Consider the following 11,214-nt stretch of genomic DNA (forward strand, 5'->3'; position numbering starts at 1 on the left):
GGAGACCGCGTCTCGGCAAACGTAGTTTAAGACGCCCTCCGGCCAGGTAGAGGGACGATCTGCGAAAAGCTGCTGGTAGAAGCTGGATGTATCTAGCGGCTAGATTCTAGCTGAAGACAGGGCGCAACGGCGCTCTGTAGGGCACGCCTATGTCCAGCGATGGACTGCTATTGACTGATAATCAATAATAGAATCGCTATGTTACTACTTCTACCTATTAGGAAAAAACAGATTGCTCGTCATCATCAGTCAAGATCTGAGGCCCTATTGCCTAATATTTCTGAAGCTCGCGATCGCAATAAAATGACAGATTTCACATACTAAAATTGTCATTTGATTGCGATAGCGAGCGCCAGAAACCTAGGCAATACAGCCTCTGTTCAGGCATGTCGTTTCAAAAAAGCGGTAAGCTGCAAGCAATAGAAACTTGAATAGTTTAGGACTACATAAATTCATAATGTTAATAATATATCTATTTGTTTAAATATTTTAAGAAAAAACAAAACATTTGCTCATAGAAATAAGAAATAATACATTTGTAGATTAAGACATATGCAAAAAGTATGACGTATAAACGTAGAAGTGGCATTTGTCCGTGTTTACGTCGGGCCGTAACCGCAAAACAAAATTAATTTACTACGGTTACGATCTCATTACCAGCGCTAATATTTCAACAATTAACACTATAATATAACATGATTGTGTCACAGGTACTCATTTTCATAGGTATCTTGCATTGTTTTCTTAAAATTTGTCAAATCCGAATGTGACAGGTGACTGATGACTTCATTGACGTGTCAAGCATCCTGTCAAAGCTCCGACGTAAAAGCGGGTAAATTCAAATGTCTGTTTCTACGGCGATGTTTTTTTAAAAGCTCGTGTAGATGTTCTCTTTTACGTGCCAAATTTTCTTCATTATTTTGAAATTTGAAATATTTTTTTAACAGACTTGTAGATATGGTTGAAATAAGTATTTTTTTGTAAAAAAAGCATTTTTGAAAAAATGTAGATGTCTGTATCTACTTTGCTGCCATCGACATGGCCTAGCCTAGGTACAAATAGTTACAAATGCAGCATGCATTATAACATGAAATACATTATTATTATGCATTGTTACAAAATCTGCACATATTTAGTACGTCAAATGAATATGCGTCATCTTGTACTTATGCTACGTAATTTTTACGGGAATTCCGTCCATTTTAGATTGTGGAAAAACGTACCTGCGAATAATTATTAAAGAGTGACAGGAAAACTAAGAACAAAGCACGGTAATTACTGGTATTATGATCACAATTACGTTTTTTAGGATGGCTCATCAAATATGGTAACACCTAGATCATTTGATCGTTGCAAAGTTTGGCCTTCAGTAAAATATTCTAATTTATCCAGTATTTTTAGATATAGTACATAAAAAAATTGTACGGAACCCGCAGAGCACGAGTCCGATTGAAAGTTATAGTAAGAATCAGTTCACACCGATGACTCGCGACGCGTCATATATTTGACTGCGCATGTTGTAAAGGTAGGTTAGAACTGCTACTAGACGTATTCTATGATAAGTTTCTTTTTGTTGTTGGAACAATATCAAGGGACATTAGGTGAGCGTTTATTTCGGGTGCGCCTTATTTCCCATAACATTAATTGTCCTGATATGAATTTGCACAACAGATTTGGCATAACATAATTGTGCATAACAGCAAACTTGCATAATTATAAAGAAGAATAACACTTATAAATAATAATAATAATAATAATAATATCAATTTTTATTCACCATCACAAACCAAAAATACAATACAAGACAGATAACATTATGAAGTGAGGCAAAATGGACATGAGACTCAGCGAGGTCGAGAGGTTAGCATAATAATGAATCCGCATAATTGAAATATGCCTTAAAATTATTAACTATAACTTAAACTGTTATAAAATGAATACGCATAATTTTATTAAGCCAGTGAATTCGCTTGTTCAGGGCAAAACCGACTCTGTTAGGTTAAGTTCAGAAGGCTGAGGCGGTAGCGAAGAGTAGCGTAGCTCCCGCCTTAGCCTTCGATGTTAGGTATTTTTTTATAATATCCCAATAATGGATAATTTCACATAGTTCACTTCTCAGATCTAATTGAATTGAGTACTTACCTAAATAAAACAATAATCATTTTACTTTTAGTAATGTTTTTTTAACACTATATATTGTTTGACAAATAAAATTTTAAATTTAATTAAAATAATCATTTCTGTTTATACTCTTTTATACTTATGCAAAGTAATGTTATGTTGATTAAATTTCATCATCCCGGCCTATATACGTCCCACTGCTGGGCACAGGCCTCCTCTCAGAACAAGAGGGCTTGGGCCATAGTTCCCACGCGGGCCCAGTGCGGATTGGGAACTTCGCACGCACCATTGAATCGCTTCGCAAGTTTGTGCAGGTTTCCTCACGATGTTTTCCTTCACCGCAAAGCACCGCAATGATTAAATTTATGCCAACTTATCGTTATGCCAATCCACATTTTGCGCATTTACATTACGCGTATTCAGTAATGCGAATTAATAATTATGATAAATAACGTTATAATAATAATAATAATAAAGATTTTTATTTCGGACAACTACGAGGTCCATAATTGTTAATATACAGTCAAAACTAAGTTATGCCAGTTTCAAGTAGGACAATTAATTTATGCGAATTAATATATACCCGTTTATTCTGTAAGATTTTCGTGAGCACATTTTTTTTCAACACACACAGTTTACATACAGTTACATACAGTTTTGTATAATCGAAAATGTCTTCAGCTCGTTCATCAAAAAATTGTGACCACGAAAATGGGGTGGTTGAGACGCTTGGAATAATAACCCACAAATAGGGCAAGTTAAATAAAAGCTTGTAAAAACTGTATCTTACGAAACTATACATTTTTTTCGGAACCGATTTCCTCAAAATATCGTATACCGTAAACTGCTTCAACTTTGCCTTCTGGCCCCAACATTACCTGATTCTATTTAGAGTCGATAACTTAGCACTTATAGGTTTTAAACTTTTATCTACACGGGAATTATTATTACTAGTGCTAGTTATCGACTCTAAATTGAATCAGGCAATGTTGGGGCCACAGGGCAAAGTTGAAGCAGTTCACGGTATTGGAAAAGTCTAAGTAAATTAAAATGGAAATAACATATTTTCCTAGCTTTGCCATGGTTTTATATAAAAAACTGCTGTTGTGCTTGTGATGAGTATTTTAATAGTGGAACGGAATTTTGGTAGACTCACACTACATATATAGGTACAGTGTATTTGCTTCTGCGGAAAACTGGCTAACTTGGAAATTTTAACCGCTCATCTAAGTATTATCAGCATAGGTTAGCCTTGCACCAACAGGTTCCAGCTGATAGGTAAGTATGACTACTCGCGAACTTTCTCAAAGACTGGTTGAGCCAGTATTGCCAATTTGATGACTTTGTTGCTAGAAATACCTTAGGTTAAGGCAACGTATCACTGAGTCCCGCTGCCGGCTAGTGCCGAGAAGAGAGTGTTTTTTAACCCACGAAAAAAACGGAGGAGGTTCTCAAGTCGATGCGTACTCGTATATATTTTTTTATGTATGACCACGCATAACTTTTTTCAGAGTAGTCCGATTTAGATAATTATTTTTTTGGAAAGAGTATCCCATCCCAGCCTATATACGTCCCACTGATGGGCACAGGCCTCCTCTCAGAACAAGAGGGCTTGGTCCATAGTTCCGACGCGGGCCCAGTGCGGTGCAGTGTGTGAGCTTTGCGGTGAAGGAAAACATCGTGAGGAAACCTGCACAAACCTGCGGAGCAGTTCAATGGTGCGTGTGAAGTTCCCAATCCGCACTGGGCCCGCGTGGAAAGAGTATATATACCCAAAATTAGTCCCATATAAATTTGGAAAAAAGATTCCAACCCTAAGGGTAGAAAACAGCTTAGGGGATGATTGATTGTTCACTCACTGATTGTAATGTTCCACGCATAACTTTTTACAGAGTTTTCCGGTTTTGGGAATTCTTTTTTATTGGATAGAGTATATCTTGAGGTTAGTTCCATATAAATTTGGAAAACAAAATCTTTGCCGAAGGGTGGGAAAAAAATCATAAATAAAAACTTTTAACAAAAAAATTAAACCGCCGAAAAAACTGCAAAGCAAAAAATAATAAACCTTTTTTTATTTATCCTTAATCTAGGTACCAGTTTGAAGTTGGTACTTCAATACCGAAAAATTTGTCACTTAGCAATAAAATATTTAAATGGGCATCAAAGTAAAATCTTTTTCTTAGACCACGATAATCATAATAACAGACAAAATTTAAATTTTTTCATCGTTTTTAGGATTCCGTACCCAAAGGGTTCCGTCTGTCACCATGCTGTATCTCATGAACTGTGATAGTTAGACAGTTGAAACTTTCACAGATTACGTAGGTATAAGTAACTGTGGCCGCTATAACAACACTTAACACGTTCGCGGACAGTAAGTCACACCTGTTTGGCACTAAAAATTTGTATGAAATATTTGGAACTGCTTTAGCAGTTTTGTCAAAACTGCACTATCAAGTACAATATGTATATGACAGTGAATGCTATGAATGTCGAATGCTATAGCCGCGGCGTCCATATCACGTTTTTTTAAAGAATGCTATGTGACTACAAATGCTATAGCATTGGACTGCTCAGTTTGGTTGGCATTGGCAATTCGTGTGGGACGAACTTTGCGTCGAACGGGCGACAATGGTGGTGACGGAGATCGTGGCGGAGGTGACGACGACGACTTTGTGGTGCCTCCTCGATTACATCTGGTTCGGGCGAGAACACGGCCTCGGCCCCGTCCTCCACGCGACGACGACGTTTCACTAGCCTTGATCTTCTTTTTAGGAGGCATCTACACGAAATTGAAACACTTAATTAACACAGCGATAATCCACAGCGCAAATATTCACATTGAGGGCCAACAATCATAATACTAACACAATATTTAACCTAAACTATGTTTTTTTATGAAAGCGTAGGTACATATGTTTATGAATAGATTTGAAGGTTTTCGGCGATAGAAACGTTAATAGCAGTGTCATAAACTGTTAGTAAATATGCCAAACATTACAACCAAATATAACACCTATCCAAATAATCGAAATAAAGATACTTACGATGATCGAAACAATCCTTCCAAATGATGTTTACACGCGAAGTTCAATGACATCACGGGTGTCCTCTCAGCGGCGCACACGCCGGGCGACTGAACACACTCTCATACAACTCCGACTGCTATAGCATATGTGTGTGTAAAAGGGGGGATAAGATGGGCGACAACACATGATTGTTTGTTAGTGTGCGAAAACTATGTAATGTGACAGTAAGCATACTCTGATTGTTGAGAATGTGACAGTGAAGACAGGGCTACAAGTATTTACTACGAAAAAGCGTATTCATTAGCATTCCTCGGCAAAAAAAAATGTCCAAAAAAGACTGCTATAGAATTCGTGTCACAATATGTACTCGAAATCCGAATGTTATAGCATCTCCGTCCGCGAACGTGTTAATAATAAAAAAATAAGTGGAGCTCCCATAAAACAAACGTGTTTTTTTTGCCATTTTTCGCTCAATATTAATAACGGCAACAAGGAGACGCTTGAAATATTCATAGAATATTTATTAAAAATAAACAATTCAATTAAAATAAAATAATTATTGAAACGTGTTTTTTGTTGCTAATGTCTAATGTTGTATAGATAATGATACGAAACCCTTCGTGCGCGAGTCCAACTCGCTCTTGGCCGGTTTTTAGTAGGTACTTATCTGTGTTTCAAATTCCTAAATTAATTAGAATTTTCCTAATTAAACTTGAAAAAATTTACTTAATTTCATTTGTACTAACGCCTTTAAAGGAAATGGAAATCAAGACAAACACGGTGTAATAGTACATACCATCGATTAAAATCTGACAACATAAAAACATAAAATCCGATAACGTGCGCCTAGTGAGAGCTCTATTATTATGACCTAGACAAAAGGTTGGTACATTAAAATTTTAAGACATCTTGTCGAATTGGTGAATATTTAGATAAATCGAGAAACGACTTAGTTACGAAAATATTTAGTTGTGTGATGTTGCCATCGGTGCCCTGTGTCACGGCCAAAAGAAATAAAAAATTCCAAACAAAATCTGGTAGGTACTGATGAACAGTCCAAGACCGGTAGCTGTTACATAATGTTTAATGTTTATTTGGGCAAAAAACGGTACAATATAGAAAAAAAAACTTAAGAAAATAAGACTTAAACGAAACATAGACCAGCAAATATGCCACTATTAAATTATACAGTAGAGTAACACGTACAAAGAATATAAATGACCTATTAAACAATAATTTAGATGAACAAAACGTAACTAATGTCTTAACAGGGCAGCTTTAAACCTGTTAAGAGAAAGGTTGAATATATCTAATTCCGAAAATGAATTATTGTAGGTTTTACAAGCTCTACGTATAAATGCATTGGAAGCATATCTTCTACGAGTAAACGGGACATGAAACAGCTTTATGAGTCGCGTATTAGGACGATTGTACTCTAAGAGATAACGAAGACTATAACCGCAAAACCGCAATATTTGTCTTACTCGTACGACTATACATAGTTTCAAAGACGTTTTCTAAGTCTGTCTGTATGTAAGTATACTCCTAAGTCCTAACTAATAAATAAATAAATAAATATTACGGGACAATTCACACCAATTGACCTAGTCCCAAAGTAAGCTTAGCAAAGCTTGTGTTATGGGTACTAAGCAACGGATAAATATAATTATATAGATAGATACATACTTAAATACATAGTAAACACCCAAGACCCGAGAACAAACATTCGTATTTTTCATACAAATATCTGCCCCGACACGGGAATCGAACCCGGGACCTCAAGCTTCGTAGTCAGGTTCTCTAACCACTAGGCCATCTGGTCGGCAAACTAAACCAAACCATACAACGGCTAACTAAACCATACAACGGATTTTGATGCAGGTCATCATCAGTCTGATAATTATTATCTCGAAAAGCTTATACACTGACGAGCAAAAAATTAAGGGTCGACTTCTAAAATCGCAATTGGTCAACTATTAAAGATATTTTCTTGATTTAAGAAGTACATTAAAGCTAATTAAACTACGCATTAAACTTATATTTTTTAAGTATAAAACTATTTCGTCACTGCTGTGTGAAAACCTCGTAAGTAATAAAAAAATAAAGACGTTTTATACTTCTAGTTATTCGTGAAAAAATGGCGATATTACAAATTATGTATTTATGGATTTAATCGTATCTACTATATTCATCGTAAATTACCTCGACGTTGTAATGTGGTCGAAGCGTCGAGGTAACAATAAATCTATATTTAGTTGTGATTAAATCCCGAAATATATCAATTACGAGGAACAATCGTAAAAGTTTAAAACATTATAATATTCATCATCAGTATCATCATCATAATCCTAGCCTACTTATATACGTCCCGCCGCTGGCACAGACCTCTCAGAATAAAATTATAAATGCGATTTTTTTCACGGGTGTTCCTCATAATGTAAATGACGTACACGATGTTATTTTTGGGAATTTAGTTAAGTCTTCGACACATCAATCTTACGGCCAAATCCAATGATTTACGCGAGTGAAACCGCGGGCAAAAGCTTAAGAAAACCTTATTAAGTTTTAAGGCAGTTGTTGTACCGCCGGCTAAAGCGGTTGCCTATCGACTATGTTCTCGATCAAGAAACGAACAAAAAATATAGATCCTGTGTGAGTTAAAGACACAATACATATATTAATAATATGATTGATCGTTGGCTGTTCACACAGAACGAGAACTCACTCTTTTGTCGCAGCGACAAGAGCTATAAAACTCGCTGAGCTATAAAACTAGCTCAGCCATGTTAGCTTGGCGACCGCCCCGCTCGAGCGAGTGGTGGTGCGAGTAATCGCCCGTCGCACTCAAACACTCGCTTACAGTCTAGCAACAAAACTACACTCGCTTCTCGCTGCTCGCCCACTCGTTTATAGTTACTAGCTCTAATCGCTTCTCGCTCATCGTCGGCGATGGGACAAGTGTCTGTACCTAAGTAGTTAGAAAAAAAAGCAATTAAGTCAAAAACAAACTTTTTTTTAATTAGGTACACTGGTGTAAAGCCGGGTCGGCAAACTAAAGTCTATTTATTATAGCAACACTTTGAACTTTAACAGATTTCGACCATCAACTTTGCAAGTCCAAGTGGATATTATGATGTTTAGAACTTGTCAATATTTACTTTAACGTACACATACAGAGTTGAAGGTTAAAAGGCTTAAACGAAACGACGTACTTAAAACGAAAAAACTTAAACAACGTATTGTTAAGCCGTTTGTCTAGACGATAAACACTTAAGAATATTTCGACTGCATCCTCATCATCATCCACAACCTATAGGTATTATTATCCCGCTGCTGGGCAGTTGGGCACAGGCTCTGAGATGACTTCAGCTGTTATTGCCGGTGCTTATAGTCGTATCGATCCAGAGAGATCCAATTTTGCAAAACATTTGTTAGAATTGAATCATTCTTTATTAGAGTCGGATTCTTATAAAGTGTTAGGCTCCGTGAGGTCGGGGTACTTTGGCCCTGAAAACTTTGGCCCTTGGGATTAACTCGGTCTTGGTTTTATTATTGCTTTGAGAATATTGCTCTTTGCCATGTGGTCTGGTGTGGTTGGTGTTGATTGATAGATCATTATGTTTTTATTGGACCTTTCTTTATATGGTTTTCATTTGGACCAAAGTTCAATCCAAAGTCCAATGGATCAAAGTACCCCGACCTTACGTTACATTATTACAGAAAGGAGTTGCGTTTGGATGCTCTGGAATGTATGAAATTAAAGGTACAATATTTGGACCCCATAGTCTATTTATTAATGAACAGGTAAACTTAGTATCTTCTCCCTTTCTACGGCTTTGGTCTAATTTGAACAGTAACAGTTGCGATTAATAAACATGCCTTGACAGTAAATAAACAAAAGTCAAGGTAGTTTAAGTGACGATTAAAGTCTATTATTTTTTGTGGGTATTTTCTTTGAGAAAAATAAAGTGGGTACTTGGGGAGTTACAATGACAAATTAAAATGTTTGTTTTGGTTTATTAGTCTAACATCGGTAGCATGGTGTACGGTTGTGTTGGTCTGAAGATGAGCTCTGGTTGAGTTCGAAATGCGTCAGAGTAGTGTGGTGGTGGGTGGTGATAGATGGGTTTGTGTGATTTGTGTGTATTCTTACAGTGTGGAGGTATAAGAACTGTATGAATACAAATTTCTTGCCTAAACGTAAACAGCTAACATAAGGTCGCGGGTGAGCAAAAATTGTTCCAGTTCATTGACCAAATACATTACCGAAATCTCTTTGAAGTAGGAAATATTTGACCCCTTCCAGTACTTTTATTGTAGTACTTTATGTATTTTTATTGTAGTCAGCGTGCAGTTGTGCCGACTGCAAAGGAACTGCAAGCAATGACAAATTATTATTATTTTTTTTTTATTCGACTGGATGGCAAACGAGCAAGTGGGTCTCCTGATGGTAAGAGATCACCACCGCCCATAAACATCTACAACACCAGGGGTATTGCAGATGCGTTGCCAACCTAGAGGCCTAAGATGGGACACCTCAAGTGCCAGTAATTTCACCGGCTGTCTTACTCTCCACGCCGAAACACAACAGTGCAAGCACTGTTGCTTCACGGCAGGATTAGCGAGCAAGATGGTGGTAGCAATCCGGGCGGACCTTGCACAAGGTCCTACCACCTGCAAAGTATGTATAAAAATGTATGGGCAGTCGGTAGTTGACAGTTATGTTGCAGTTGGAATGCAGTCCGTCTGTACGGGCCCTATGAACAGGGAACAAGGTGTATATTTTCTGAAAAAAAATGGATAAAATATGTATGGGGTTTTCAGACTAATTCAGATTTATTTATTTATTTTATATTAATGTGTAGTGACTATTATCAGCCTCATGGGTGGCCTCATATATAATATGTTACACTCTCCCTTATACCAAAACCAAGTCTCTGAATGCAAAAGCCTTCACTCACTTTTCTTCACTTATACAACTGTAAATTCTAAAGTTACCTACTTTGGCTACGTTACCCGCAAACAAGATACAATGGAGCGGTTGGTGATTCAGGGCAGAGTTGAAGACAAGAGACCACATGGTAGATCACCAACCCTATGGACAGACACTATCAAATCTGTCACCAAGATTTCTGTAGTAGACTGCGGTCACCAAGTGGCCAATAGAGACCGGTGGAAAAGGATCACGAAGGCAGCGACCGCAGCGATGGACGACCACATTGTCAAAAATGACCGATTTCGAAAATAAAAACTGACATGGATGCACAGAAAAACCAGAAAAAGAGACCAGCGCTGGTAATCGAACCCAGGTCCTCAGCAATCCGTGCTGCGTGCCCCTACACCACCTCTGGACAGGAGTCTAGACACAAATTTCTCCTATGCACACATATATTATCTCAGGTTGCTTTTTTTTCCACTACGCTACTTAAGCAGCAGCACTAGCGACATAGTATGTAGGTATATATATGTTTATGTGTTATTTTCGATATGGTTTTCACGGGATACCCGTAAAAGTAACAAATTTGAACTTGAAATAAAAAAATATAAAAGACTCCAAAAACCAATCATAATGTCCGATTTAGAAGAAAAGTCGATCAAAATTAATCGTTGAACAAAAATTTGAAAATTAATATTCCTGTCCTTCAAACACTGATCATGAAGTAAGCCATGCTGTCCAAGATTAAAAAAATTACTAGTTTGTTCAATATTTAGTTTAAAGAAGAAAGAAAACATTTATGAGCGACAACATTCGAAGAAAAAAAGAAATTAAAATTTAAAATATGTATGTGCATAATATCACGAAATGGTCCCGAATCAGCAAAATTGCCGATCTTGCGAACGCCGCTGATCTTCCTTTGGAACCATCTGGTTATTATACATTAAAAAATAAAACAATTTTAATAAAGTGAAAGACCGAGAGAGTGAGTGATTGAGAGATTTTGATGTAAATGTAATTGTAAAACACCTTGTGTAGTGTAATTGTATTTTTCTATAATTTATATTATAGGCTCCAATTTCAATTTGATGTCTATGAAATTGATTTTATGCTACCAGTATAAAATGG

This window comes from Choristoneura fumiferana, chromosome 4, assembly GCF_025370935.1.
Source record: "Choristoneura fumiferana chromosome 4, NRCan_CFum_1, whole genome shotgun sequence".
Classification (NCBI taxonomy): Eukaryota; Metazoa; Arthropoda; class Insecta; order Lepidoptera; family Tortricidae; genus Choristoneura; species Choristoneura fumiferana.